Here is a 12781-nt window from a genome sequence, read left to right as displayed (position 1 = left end):
GGCTCTTACTGTAAAAGGCTATTAAATAGCCAAGACACATGGACGTGTGCCATACCCCATGTCTGGACCAAAAACTTTTGGACCCTCTCTTCTATGACCACCTCATCAAAAATGCAAAACAGTGAGTACTTTCTCTATAATTAATTTATGCTACGGTGCTGTTTATCTGTATTATGCAATGATGTTCAATTTGAAAAATTGTTTATACATAAGGAAAAGACGGTATAATTCATTAGTGTTTTAAATAGCCCAGGCTACGTATTTGTTTTATCCACATTATGCTATTAGTATTTTTATCTGCTGTAACTGGTGATACAGATATTAAAATGTATCTACTATATTAATTTATCAAAGTATGGGTTTAAAAATATGGAGCATTGTATTATGATATCGATGTGATACAGAACCACTGGCTGTGGTTGAGACGGAAAGATTCTAGCTGGCTGTGTACAGGCCGCCATGCTACGGTTTCGTAGAATTCTCGAAAAGGTTGTATAGTATTTACAGTCATTACGTTCCTGTGTATATTGCGTGAATGACGGGTGGTTGGGCAGATATTGTGTTTTGCGGTAGGTGGTATGCCATACGGAACCGTTGCCACTGAAACTGCATATTAACGCACCAGTGGGGCTCGACAGCCTTAGTCAAACGGGTTGGCGCGTATGGTTGGGTTGCGGAGAGATTGTGAGATTGTGGTTAGGTCTCAGCAGCAACTGTTGGTTTGTTTGTATAGGTTGTATAGTATTTACAGTCATTACGTTCCTGTATATATTGCGTGAATGACGGGTGGTTGGGCAGATATTGTGTTTTGTGGTAGGTGGTATGCCATACGGAACCGTTGCCACTGAAACTGCATATTAACGCACCAGTGGGGCTCGACAGCCTTAGTCAAACGGGTTGGCGCGTATGGTTGGGTTGCGGTGAGATTGTGGTTAGGTCTCAGCAGCAACTGTTGGTTTATTTGTATAGGTTGTATAGTATTCACAGTCATTACGTTCCTGTGTATATTGCGTGGATGACGGGTGGTTGGGCAGATATTGTGTTTTGTGGTAGGTGGTATGCCATACGGAACCGTTGCCACTGAAACTGCATATTAACGCACCAGTGGGGCTCGACAGCCTTAGTCAAACGGGTTGGCGCGTATGGTTGGGTTGCGGAGAGATTGTGAGATTGTGGTTAGGTCTCAGCAGCAAGAGGGAAGTAGAGGTCAGTAAGCTGGGCTGAGTTGAGTGGGGGACGGAGGGGGTGACTCTGGGACGCCAGAGTCACTGTCGAGCCCTCTTGAGGTGTCGTGGGCTAGTCGACGAAACACTGAGGACGGAAGGTGCCCACTTGAAGACCCTAGAGATGTTCCCTACTCCGCTCAATCCAGAGGGTTGTTATGGGGGGACCGCACTGTGGTTGCAGCCGTTGTCTGTGCTGACGCGCAATACACTGTATTAACACCAGACAGAAAATTCACGTCACCAGATGGAAAGAATGGATGGAGAAGCATAGGTTACTGTAAAGCTACGTCTTAGTTGGTGATTATCTTGGCGAAAGCCGAGTAAAATCAGCATGAAGTTTTAACATCTACTCTCGTGTAATGGAAATCATTAACATGTATCTACTATATTAGTTTATCAAAGTATGATTTTTTTTAAAATATGGAGCATTGTATTATGATATTGATGTGATACAGATATTAACATGTATCTACTATATTAATTTATCATAAAGTATGATTTTAAAAATGTACAACATTGTTTATGTTCATTATGCTATGTTTTTTTAAAACCATATCACAAAAGTATCAGTTTAACATGACTGTTTTACAGCAATGTTTCTTTTGCATTATGCTATGTTGTATTTTTTATCTGATGTAACTAAAATCTGCAGCATCGTTTATTTAAGCTGCGGGTTATCCATAAAGGACCTTAAAATAAATGTTTTGGATTTATTCAGTTTTAAATCTTATTTAGAGATTATTTTAGTCATGCTTATATGTGCATAGGCCTATTTTATTCCTCTTCAGTTCCCTTTCAGTTGAGAACGTCAGACGTAGTCGACGGTCGACTGAATTGGGATCTCGCTAGAGAGCCTGTCTTCTTCGAGTACTATTGAACGAGCCAATGTAATTGGCGTGCGTGATTCGCATCACACACTCCGCCCCCGCGGCGCGGGTATAAATGCGGAAGTTGATGCACGCACTAGTTGCCTTTCGCTTCGGAGCCGATCGTTTGATGTCTCTGAGAGTGCTGTTGTCTACAACGAGCGAGTGTGTCGGTGTTCTTCAGGAAGACTCTCCCAGTGCAGGTGTTCTACAGCGCGAGTGCAGCGGTGATCGCGAGCTTTGAGCTCTCAACTGCTGTTTTAACAGCAACAAATTTCTAAATGTTTGTGTGTGTTGATGGCTGGTTAGAGGGCGGAAAAGTGAGTGCTTCACTGTTTCAGTTCTCTGTTCAGTGTTGCCGCGGTCATTCCCCTGTGTGCTCCGGCACTGGTGACGGTCCTATTTTCTGAAAGAGCAACACGGGTGCGTTTGCGTCTTTTTCAAGATGTCATTCCGCCCGTGCGTTTCTGGGTGCGGTCGTTCCCTGTCTCTCTCTGATGGTCACAACTGTTGTGTCACGTGTTTGGCTTACAGCACGCTGAGACAGCTTTTGTGGACAGCTCATGTTTTCACTGTGGGAACATGACTGTCGCAGTGTTGAGGGCGAGACTCGCCTTCGTTCTCGGAGAGCGAGTCCCCATTACCATGCCCCACCCTCGGGTGCTGTGTGGGATGGGTGACCGGAGGATAGTGTTGGATGTCCCGCCCGGTAACCATTCCCTGTGGGCTCCTCACTCCTCCCTTCCACTGCAACCACTGGAGCCTCCTGTGTTGTCTGCTGGTCCATCTGTAATGGGTGGGCCAGCGGTTTCACTCGGGGCTCCCCTGGAGGACAGGACGCCGATTGCAGCATCGGAGGGTGAGCTGACTTCTAGAGATGATGACTCGGCTGCATTGTCTCCCTCCGGGAGTTCAATGTTGCCCGAGCCGGATCCAGAATTATCAGCTATGCTGAAACGGGCCGCCGAGGCTGCCGGGCTCGAGTGGAACCTCCACCGTGTCCCGTTCAGTCTCGGTTGGAATCTGGAGTTTGGTATCTTGGGGCGGGCCGCGCTGGTTGTCAGCTCGCCGTCCCAGTGCCTTTCTTTCCCGAAATGCATGGAGAGCTTATCAGGTGGTGAACAGCATCTTTCTCTGCCAGAAACTGCCTGAATAGCTTTTCCCCCTCATTACCCTTGATGGAGGAACGGTGAAGGGTTGCGAGGTGTCCCTCCATTGGAGCGGTCTGTCGACACAGGTGCACCTGTGTCCGGCGGCCGCTGCCTTTTGGGGGGATCCTCGTCTCCCCCCTAAGGCCTGTGAGTTTCGTCTGTTCCGACGGGCAGAGCTTACAAAGCCGCCGGTGGCAGCTCCTCCGCCTGCTCGTCGCCATGGGCGTTCCCCGGCCGCCGCTCCTGCTGGCCCTCCGCAGCAGCCTCCACTCAGGCCTCAGCATGGAGCCGGCCGCAGTAGAGACGCCCAGCCCGCTCCAGGCGCTGCCAAGCCAGGTGGCAAGCGACAGCGAAAGCATTCCGGAGCGGGCCGCCCAGGAATGGATGAGATGCTCTTGGAGTGGCACGATCACTCCCTCCCCCCGGGTGAGGGCCGGGTGGAGCCTTTGTTTGTGTGTGTGTCTGTTCCGCCGCTGGCTCCCTAAAAAAAAAAAAAAAAAAAGCGGAGCAAGCGGTACCCACACTTCAAAGAGAGAGCAATTTCATCTGTTCCTGGGTCCCAAGAGGGCCAGTCTGGCGGGTGTGACCCTGTATAGCCTTACACCCCTCAGCTCCCCCTTGGTCGCCAGCAGGCAGCTTGGTGCGTTCGAGGCCCCGGTCATCCGCCTTCTCACGCGACCCCTGCCGCTTGTGGGGACAGGTAAGTGTTGCACAGCACACTAACACCACTCTCTCTACTTTGCTGCCCCACCTCAGGCTCGGCTACCCCACTCAAGTCAGTGATAGTCATCACATTAGGTGTTGAGCAGACGTGCTCCTGAAAATTCAGTGATATTCATCACACCGAGTGTTGAGCAGTGCTCCTGACTTGTGCGTGCTTATCTTATCCTGCTGGCGAAGGATTTGATATAGCCGCTCCTCCAGCCGGTACGAAGGCCAGTTGTAAACTCGTTCTTCTTGCTACTAGGTGGTGGGTCGTGACCATCTTGGCCCAAGATTGGTCTGCAGCTTTGACCTGAAAGACATGTGCTTCAGATCTCTACCTCCCGCACCGCAGGCCATCCTGTGTGTTGCGTCTAAGGGTGGAGTATCAGTACAGTGTCCTTCCCCTCGAGTGCTCCAGAGCCCGTTGGGTCTTCAGGTCAACTGGAAGAGAGTAATCTCGCCCACGGGCTGAGTATTTCTTTTTTAGTTTTGGAGAGGTACTCGGTCCAACATGTCTCTCCAATGAGAATGTGTTCAGCTGGTGTTGAAGTGAGAAAGGGTCCCACTGAAAGAACTTTCAGAGGCTCCTGGGGTATATGGTAGTCGCAGCCTTTGGCTTCCTCCATATGTGACCGCTTCAGCGCTAGCTTCACGATCGAGTCCCGAGGTGACCGTGGCAGAGCAGCTCACCCTGTGTGACTATAGTTCATCCCGGTCTGCTGCCAAACCCTCTTCAACAGAGGGGCCATGTACAAAGGGTGTGTTTTAACGGGGGCCTGGGCGACCCCCGACTACACGGGCATTCGTGCCTCGAGTTGTTAGACATTGCGACCGTTGCGCAAGCTTCCCCTGCATGTCACAAACTCACCCGTCACCTCCTCCTTGGAGTCAGACGCTTCTGAGGGCGCCTTGTTCCACTCCTCCCGCTTACTCAATCGTGCCGCCATCGAGCCTCACGACAGTTATAGCCAGGGCAAGTGGAGACTCCATCCCCTGGGTCCGGCTGGGTCATGACCATTCCGGGGCCGCTCAGTTACCCCCCCGGTTTTATTTTTATTTTAAACCGAGCGGACTACCCTTGGACAAACACTGGGTCTCAGCTGCCCCAGGGGCCCGCAGAAGTGCGTTTAACCCCAGTGAGCCTTCTAAAAGTGACTGCGACTCATGGTTGCCTTGCGCCTGCTCAAGTCAGTGAAATCATCACTCTTCATGTTGAGCAGAATTGCTCCTGAAACTCAGTGAAGTTCATCGCACTCAGGTGTTGAGCAGCAATGCTCCTGTAGCTCTGTGAGTTCATCACAGGTAGCTCAGTGAATTCGTCACACGCAGTGCTGAGCAGAAATGCTCCTGGTGCTCAGTGAAGTTCTTCGTACTCAAGTGTTGAGCAGAAATGCTCCTGCAGCTCAGTGAGTTTTTCACACTCAGGTGTTGAGCAGTAATGCTCCTGAAGCTCAGTGAACTTGTCACACTCAAGTGCTGAGCAGAAATGCTCCTGTCGCTCAGTGAAGTTCTTCGCACTCAAGTGTTGAGCAGAAATGCTCCTGAAGCTCGGTGAGTTTATCACACTCAGGTGTTGAGCAGGAATGCTCCTGAAGCTCAGTGAACTTGTCACACCCAAGTGCTGAGCAGAAAATGCTCCTGAAGCCCAGTGATCTTCACATGCTGTGTTGAGCAATGCTCCTGTCTTTTGCGCCCGTCGCTTGCACCTACGTGCCAAGTCAGGAGAGGAACAGGTCTTCATAGTTGCCCCTTATTGGCCCAACTAGACCTGGTTCCCTTCAACAGCCTTCCTGACTTCCCCTGAGAACTCTTTCGGGGACGGGGCTCGATGGCACACGCGTTCTTCCCCCGGAGATTCCGGGCGGTCTTAAATCTGAACGCGGAGGTTCAGGTGGCTATCACAAGAACATGTGATAGTTACTATCACTTCTGCGAGCACCCCCTAGAATTGGGTAGCGTGCTTACGCCTTTAGAAGTGGAACCTAGTCGTTGAGTGCGTCTTCTCTCCAGAGGAGATCCTGAAAGCTTTCGATCACTTCAGTGCTCTCTTTCCTGCAAAATGGGTTGCAGTAGGCTGTTTTCCTTCACCCTCAAAATGATGTTGCCTCGGTGTTTAAACGACGCTCATCGTGTTGCAGAAGTATGCAGAAGCACGTTCTGATCGTCAGGTTCCTGAGGAGCAAGGTCTTGTAAATCCTTGTGTCCCTCTTTATCCTCTTGGGCCTTGTCCCTGGTGCGACTGCACTGCAGAGACCGCCCCTGAGCCACTGCAGGCAGTGAGTTAAATCAGTTCTCCTGCTCGCGTGGTCTCTACTAGAGGGTAGGGACTTGCTCGCTTTCGGTCAACGTATTGTGCCTGGAGTCTGGGCCGGCTAACTCTCACAAGCTGAGACCCCGGCTCGGATTGTGCCCAAGGTTCCTACCTCTCCCGTAATAGGAGCAGGTGGTGAGCCTGCAAGCGCTGCCCTGGAGGAGGCAGATCCAGCCCTGGCTTCTCTGTCCGTTCGCTTGGACGTGTACAGAATGCAAGTCATAGACCTCAGACCAGCTCTTCAAATATCTGTTGGAATTCAGCAGAGAGGGAAGGCTGTTTCCATGCAAAGTTGCACTTAGTGCTTGCCTTCATTTCGGCAAAGATCCGAGATGCAACATGTCCACTTAGGTGTTGAGCTCCTCTATGATGAGTGTAAAGTGCTCCGCCTGGGCGTTGACGATATGCTTTGCTAAAACAGATTCTAGAGTTGGGGGCTGGACGACACCTAGTTGAACCGCTGCCTCACGTGGGCTCCCTTCTCATGAAGCCAGTTTCACCGTGAGCCCGGTTCAAGTGTCGGCTTGCTGCGCCATTCCCCTCCTATGGACTGGGTACGTGCGCCTTTCTACTCCAGTTGAGTTCCCTTAAAATTGAACCCTGTTGAGTTCCTCCACACCCCTCCGACGTCGGACGTGCGGAACGTCTGGTGTTAGGCCTACCACTCGTAAGCAGTGTGGAACCTGTGTTAGGCTGGGTCCATATGTTGCGGTCCCTTCGGTGACCCCATATGTGTATTCTTCCACGATACGGCTCCCTGCGGTGAGCCCGTGTCTTCCCTCGGCAGAGTCTCTCTGCCGTCACTGTCCGGTGTGTCTCCCCCCGTCTTAGGCTGGAGCCACCCCAGTGACATTCCATATGTTAGACTGCCCGGTTTCCGCCCAGTTCATATGTGTATTCTCCACATTACCTCCCTCTGGGTTGGATGTGGCTTCCGCAGCGTCCCTTCCTTCCAACGTACGGGGAACGGGGATCCCAGTGGTCCTGTAGGAACAGCAGTGACTTCCCTGGCCTAAGCCCTGTCCTTCCCCGCCTTAAGTTTGCGGGGGCATCAGGAGGCTTTGGTTTAGGCACTGGAAGGTGGCAGCGTTAGTGGCGTGTTCAATGGGTGATCCCAATTCAGTCGACCGTCGACTACGTCTGACGTTCTCGACTGAAAGGGAACGTCCTGGTTGCGTATGCAACCCACCGTTCCCTGAAGGAGGGAACGGAGGACGTAGTCCCCTTGCCACTACCGCTGGACCACCGCTGACCCCGGGTTACTCTCGGCTCCTCAGCGAAAAGCAACTAGTGCGTGCATCCACTTCCGTATTTATACCCGCGCCGCGGGGGCGGAGTGTGTGATGCGAATCACGCACGCTAATTACATTGGCTCGTTCAATAGTACTCGAAGAAGACAGGCTCTCTAGCGAGATCCCAATTCAGTCGACCGTCGACTACGTCCTCCGTTCCCTCCTTCAGGGAACGGTGGGTTGCATACGCAACCAGGACGTTACTTACTTTTTAAATTTTGCTAGGTTACTTTTTAATTTTTCTTTTACTCTGTCTTTGATTTTAACTTTTAGCAATTTGCATGATAAATTGTTTAACATGTAAGCTATATGAATGACACTGTCACAATGTGATAAGCAAAACATATAAAAGTCAAGTCAAAGCTATGTAGGCTAGCGCTTTTCATTACCATTTAAAATAACATGGTCTTTCCTTCTCTCTCTAGAGACAGCAAACACTGAAGGACAATCAGGTAACCAAGTAACATGTTAGTATGGTTTATATTTTATTTTTAATGAGAAAACATTATAGAGTGCAACACGCGGTTTCTGTGAGTAAAAACATTTACTTTCGCCATACGGAAATTAATTTTAAAGACAAACCTACTGTGAGCTAAGAGGTTGTTAATACATGGTATTTGATTCTGACAAAGCCTTCAGCTTATTTTTTTGTAAATAATCGTGTTTCACAGTTGAACTCCTGGTGAAAACTACATTACCCATGAGCCATGATGCTGTAGTGAAAATTATGTCAAACATAGTTAAAAAAAAAGAACAAAAAAAGCAACACTCTCCAAAATAGCTCTGCCCACTCCCATGAAGCACTGCGAATGACATAATCTCCCTACCCTCTCAAAATACTGAAATGTTTGTATAAGCTACATATGCATATTTTGCATATTTATATATAAATATATATATTTTTAAAATCACTATGGGAAATAAGATTGAAAAATGCGGGGAGGCACTGTTGCACTCTATGTATAATGACAGATGAACTGACAGATATTTTATGTAAACAGGCAAAATCTCTGCATCTGATGATGGCCATGTGTTTTCGCCGATCATATCTGGTTTAACTCTTGGCTCCTTTGAGATCAATATGACTTCTGCCAAACCAAATGTGCCGGCATATTGTAAGTGTAATACACGAGAAACTATTAATACACGAGAAACTATTAAAACAGTTTTCACCTATGTAATGTATAAAATTATTCTTAATTAATCAGTCGTAGTTAACTATTTGGGACCATATTTAAGGAAGGTTACATTCTGGTCTAACAGTGTCATGTACAAATTTGCAATACAGAATTGTTTTGTGTTTTTGGTACAATTGGATCGAGTTTTGTAGAATTTATTTTATGTGGTGTAATGCTCCTGGATTATTCAGACTGAGAATTGCAACTATTACTATAGCCTTTATCAGCCATTTATTTTACTGCAGACATATCAACCTTATTTATTTACTGCAGATTTTATCAAAGGCACGAATTAACTTAATTCATGGCAGCAATAATAAAAGAAGAAAAAAAATGAACAATTGACAGCTGAACTAACAGATATTTTATGTAAACAGGCAAAATCTCTTCATCTGATAGTGGCCATGTGTTTTCGCCTATTATAACAGGTTTAACTCATGGCTCCCCCTTTGAGATCAGCTCGACTTCTACCGAATCAAATGTACCAGCAAATTGTAAGTGTGATACATGAGAAACTATTAAAACAGTTTTTCGCCTATGTAATGTATAAAATTAATCTTAATAAAGCAGTCGTAGTTAACTATTTGGGGCCAATTTTAAGTAAGGTCGCATTCTGGTCTAACATTGGCATGTGCACATTTGCAATACAGAATTTTTTAATTTTTTTGGTTCTATTGGATCGAGTTTTGTAGAATAAGCCAAGATTAATTTATTTTATGCGGTGTCATATGCGGTGTCTCCTGGATTATTCAGACTCAGAATTGTAACTATTACTACAGCCTTCATCAGCCATTTGTTTTACTGCAGACTCATCAAACTTATTTATTTACTGCAGATTTGATCAAAGCCAAATACTGCCCAAACGGGGATACTGGGAAAGAAGAGAAACAGGATAATACAAGGTTAGATTCAATCGTTATATTCTTTCCCATTTTGCCTTCATTTTCCTTTTTCCTGTTATTGTTTTAATTTTTATATTCTCAGATCATCAAAGGTTTCTGAAAGCAAACACCAGTCAGTTGGTTGAAAAAGTGAAGAACATTGATCCAATAATTGACAATCTTGATTGCTCAATAAATCAGTTACAAATGTTTGAACGAATCCAACACACCAGATGAAGATGTGGGAACCGCTGGACTATGTGAATTGTGAAAGCATTGCCAACGACCTGGTCAACGCTTTGGTCAAGCATGAAGAATCTCTCATGAAGAAACTGCAATAACAACTGTTGTAGCCTATTGTTTGGCATTATGTACTTAAACAGTTTTTAAAAAAATAAAATGTTTTTAATAATTGATTGGTGATGGAGTTTTAATTTTTGTATTTAGAACCAAGTATATTGTACAAGTAAGAAGAAACCAAACTGGCCATATAATGATATATTGCACATAATAAACAATGGCAAAGTTTGTATTCCTTAAAAAACAGGCAATGTTTGAGAACCTTAATATTGGTGTAATCTCTGCAAGGTCTCAACCACAAATGCAAAACTTTGTGTTGGGTGATACGGGCATAGCTTTACTAAAGGAAAATATTATGGAAGTAATTTTCAAACTATATTTTTATTTATTTATATTATGGTTTTCATGTTGATTTAAAGTTTTTGTTATTAACTAATACCTTTATTTTTTACATCCAGCACAAAATTTTGTTCAAAAATCGTTCTCTGACCGCAAATAATCAGATAATGGTGTGTTCACAATCTACAATTAGATATTATCCTGCTTAGTATGTGTGTAAATAGTTGTGCTTAAATGTTTGGATGTATTTTTACACGCCAACATATTTTGTCACACCGTAGTGATGCAAACTTCCACACTCTTGTAAAGACTATGGTCTAACTTTAAAACATAATCTTTATACATGCATTCAAAAGACCAAATCACTAAGAAAAGCACCGTTTATAATAATAAATACAAAAAAGTTCACAAATTATGGTTTTATTACTATTACTATTCAGATAGCAGACGACACTGGTTCACATTTTGAATGTGTGTCTGTTTTAGGTGAAGACTTTTCTTTGAGAGTCGTCAACATTCATTGTTTATAGGAATAAATGACCATTAATAATTTAAGTGTTTGTACTCTGAAGTATTTCTGTTTGAGAATGTTTGACTAAATTGCAACTTTCCCTCTATCTGGGATGTGGAATCACATAAATTATTAACGCAAAAGTATGTGCCACGTAAACTATTAAAGAACAGTTATGTAACAAGGACATTGAACTATTGGCAGTGAGTTTAAGACCTTATTACAGGGCTGCCAACTTTTGAGTTTAGCTTGGCGTGAGACTACTCCAACGGGGGGGGGGGGGGGATGGGGGGGGGGGGGGGGGGGTTGGTCTGCACACGCAAGGTCTCTCGCTCGCTTACCTCTGCCGTGCGCGCGGTTTGGAGCACAATATCTTTACTCTAGATTACGGGATATTTAACTAATTTGCGGTATAACTAGTCGATCGCGAGTGGCTCAACAGGTAGATATATAGATAAACTCATCTTTCAGGCATTTTACCTACCGGGTTGACACTTAAGCGTGAGAAATCGGGGGTGTGGCGTGAGAGCGTGAGAATTGGGTCAATTGCGTGTGTCTCACGCTCAATGCGTGAGAGTTGGCAGCCCTGTTATTACCTGCCGAGGGAGTTCACAGTGGTGATCGCCGTTGTTGTTTATATCCCTCCATCTGCCAATGCGGAGGTGGCCTGTGACATAGTGCATTCTGTTGTCGCTCGACTCCAGGCGAAGTATACAGACGCGTTCATTTTTCTCTGTGGTGATTATAACCATGTATCCCTTTCTAAGACCCTGCCAACATTTAAGCAGTTTGTTGATTGTACAACACGGGGAGATAAGATCCTGGATCTTTTGTATGCTAACGTGAAAAACGCATACAAATGTGTTGCACTGCCCCCTCTTGGCCGATCAGACCATGATATGGTACATCTTTCTCCCTCCTACACGCCAGTTGTTAAGAGGCAGCCTGTCATTAACAGAACACTAAAATACTGGTCTCCTGAGAGAGAAGAAGCCTTAATATGCTGTTTCGAAGCAACATGCTGGGATGTGTTCTGTGAGGACTATGGGGATAACATTAATGGATTAACAGATTGCATCACCCATTATATTAAATTCTGTTATGATGACATCATGCCCTCCAGAGAAATTAGCTGTTTCCCAAATAACAAACCATGGGTAACCAGCAGTTTGAAGGTACTGTTAAATGAAAAGAAAAAGGCTTTCAGAGGGGGTGATAGGGAAAAGGTCAAAGAAATCCAAAAAGTACTGAGGGTGAAGATTAAGGAGGGGAAAGAAGCATACAGGTGTAAATTAGAACAACAATTGCAGCAGGATGGAGTGAAGCAGGTCTGGGCTGGCATGAGGAAGATCACAAGTATGAAGCGGAAGGGGGGTTCGCTACTTGATGGTGACCAGGACCTGGCTGACGAGCTGAACAGATTCTTTAATAGATTTGATAACCCGATGCAACATCAGACCGCCACACCTGGTCTGCCGCTGCCTGGTGTTGTTTCCAGTCCCTCACTCATCCCATCTATGACATCGTCTCCCCTCTCTCCACTTTCATCCATCAGTGACATCATAACCTCCCAAAAGACCTCTCTCTACTCCAACTTTTCTCTAACTGTACCAACGGTGTTAAATCAATCTCAGGTCAAGGGTGAACTGGATCGTCTGAAGCTGGGAAAAGCAGTGGGGCCTGATGATATTGGGCCCAGACTGTTGAGGACATGTTCTACCCAGTTGAGTGGTATTTTTACATACCTGTTTAATCTGAGTCTGCACCTACAAAAGGTCCCGAAACTGTGGAAAACATCCTGTTTGATTCCAATTCCAAAGAAGAGATATCCATCTAACCATAACGATTACAGACCTGTAGCACTCACCTCACATATCATGAAGACGTTCGAGAGACTGGTCCTTCCTTACATCAAGGCCAGTATGTCAAACTACGTGGATCCATTGCAGTTTGCATACCAGTCCAACATGGGTGTGGATGATACCCTTATTTACATGCTACAAAGAACTCATTCACATCTG

The 12781-nt window shown here is 45.9% G+C and overlaps 1 long non-coding RNA gene across 3 annotated transcripts in view; it reads left to right on the top strand.

Annotated features, from left to right (window-relative positions):
- The window catches only part of LOC143738228 (uncharacterized), a 202897-nt gene extending 192963 nt beyond the window's left edge, over positions 1–9934 (top strand). For 2 of the 3 annotated variants that reach the window (XR_013203866.1, XR_013203864.1), the window contains exons 2-3: positions 9565–9631; positions 9714–9934. This is a non-coding gene — a long non-coding RNA (uncharacterized LOC143738228). Of the gene's footprint in view, positions 1–8538; positions 8667–9564; positions 9632–9713 lie in introns of those variants that run through there. The other variant, XR_013203865.1, reaches the window with a different exon arrangement.
- The last annotated feature ends 2847 nt before the right edge of the window (positions 9935–12781 follow it).

Source organism: Siphateles boraxobius, unplaced genomic scaffold, assembly GCF_051911475.1.
Source record: "Siphateles boraxobius isolate OS27281-9 unplaced genomic scaffold, OSU_SipBor_1 140, whole genome shotgun sequence".
In the NCBI taxonomy this organism is placed as follows: Eukaryota; Metazoa; Chordata; class Actinopteri; order Cypriniformes; family Leuciscidae; genus Siphateles; species Siphateles boraxobius.
Note: the sequence above shows the minus strand (reverse complement) of the source record. Positions and strands in the feature narration are given on the sequence as shown.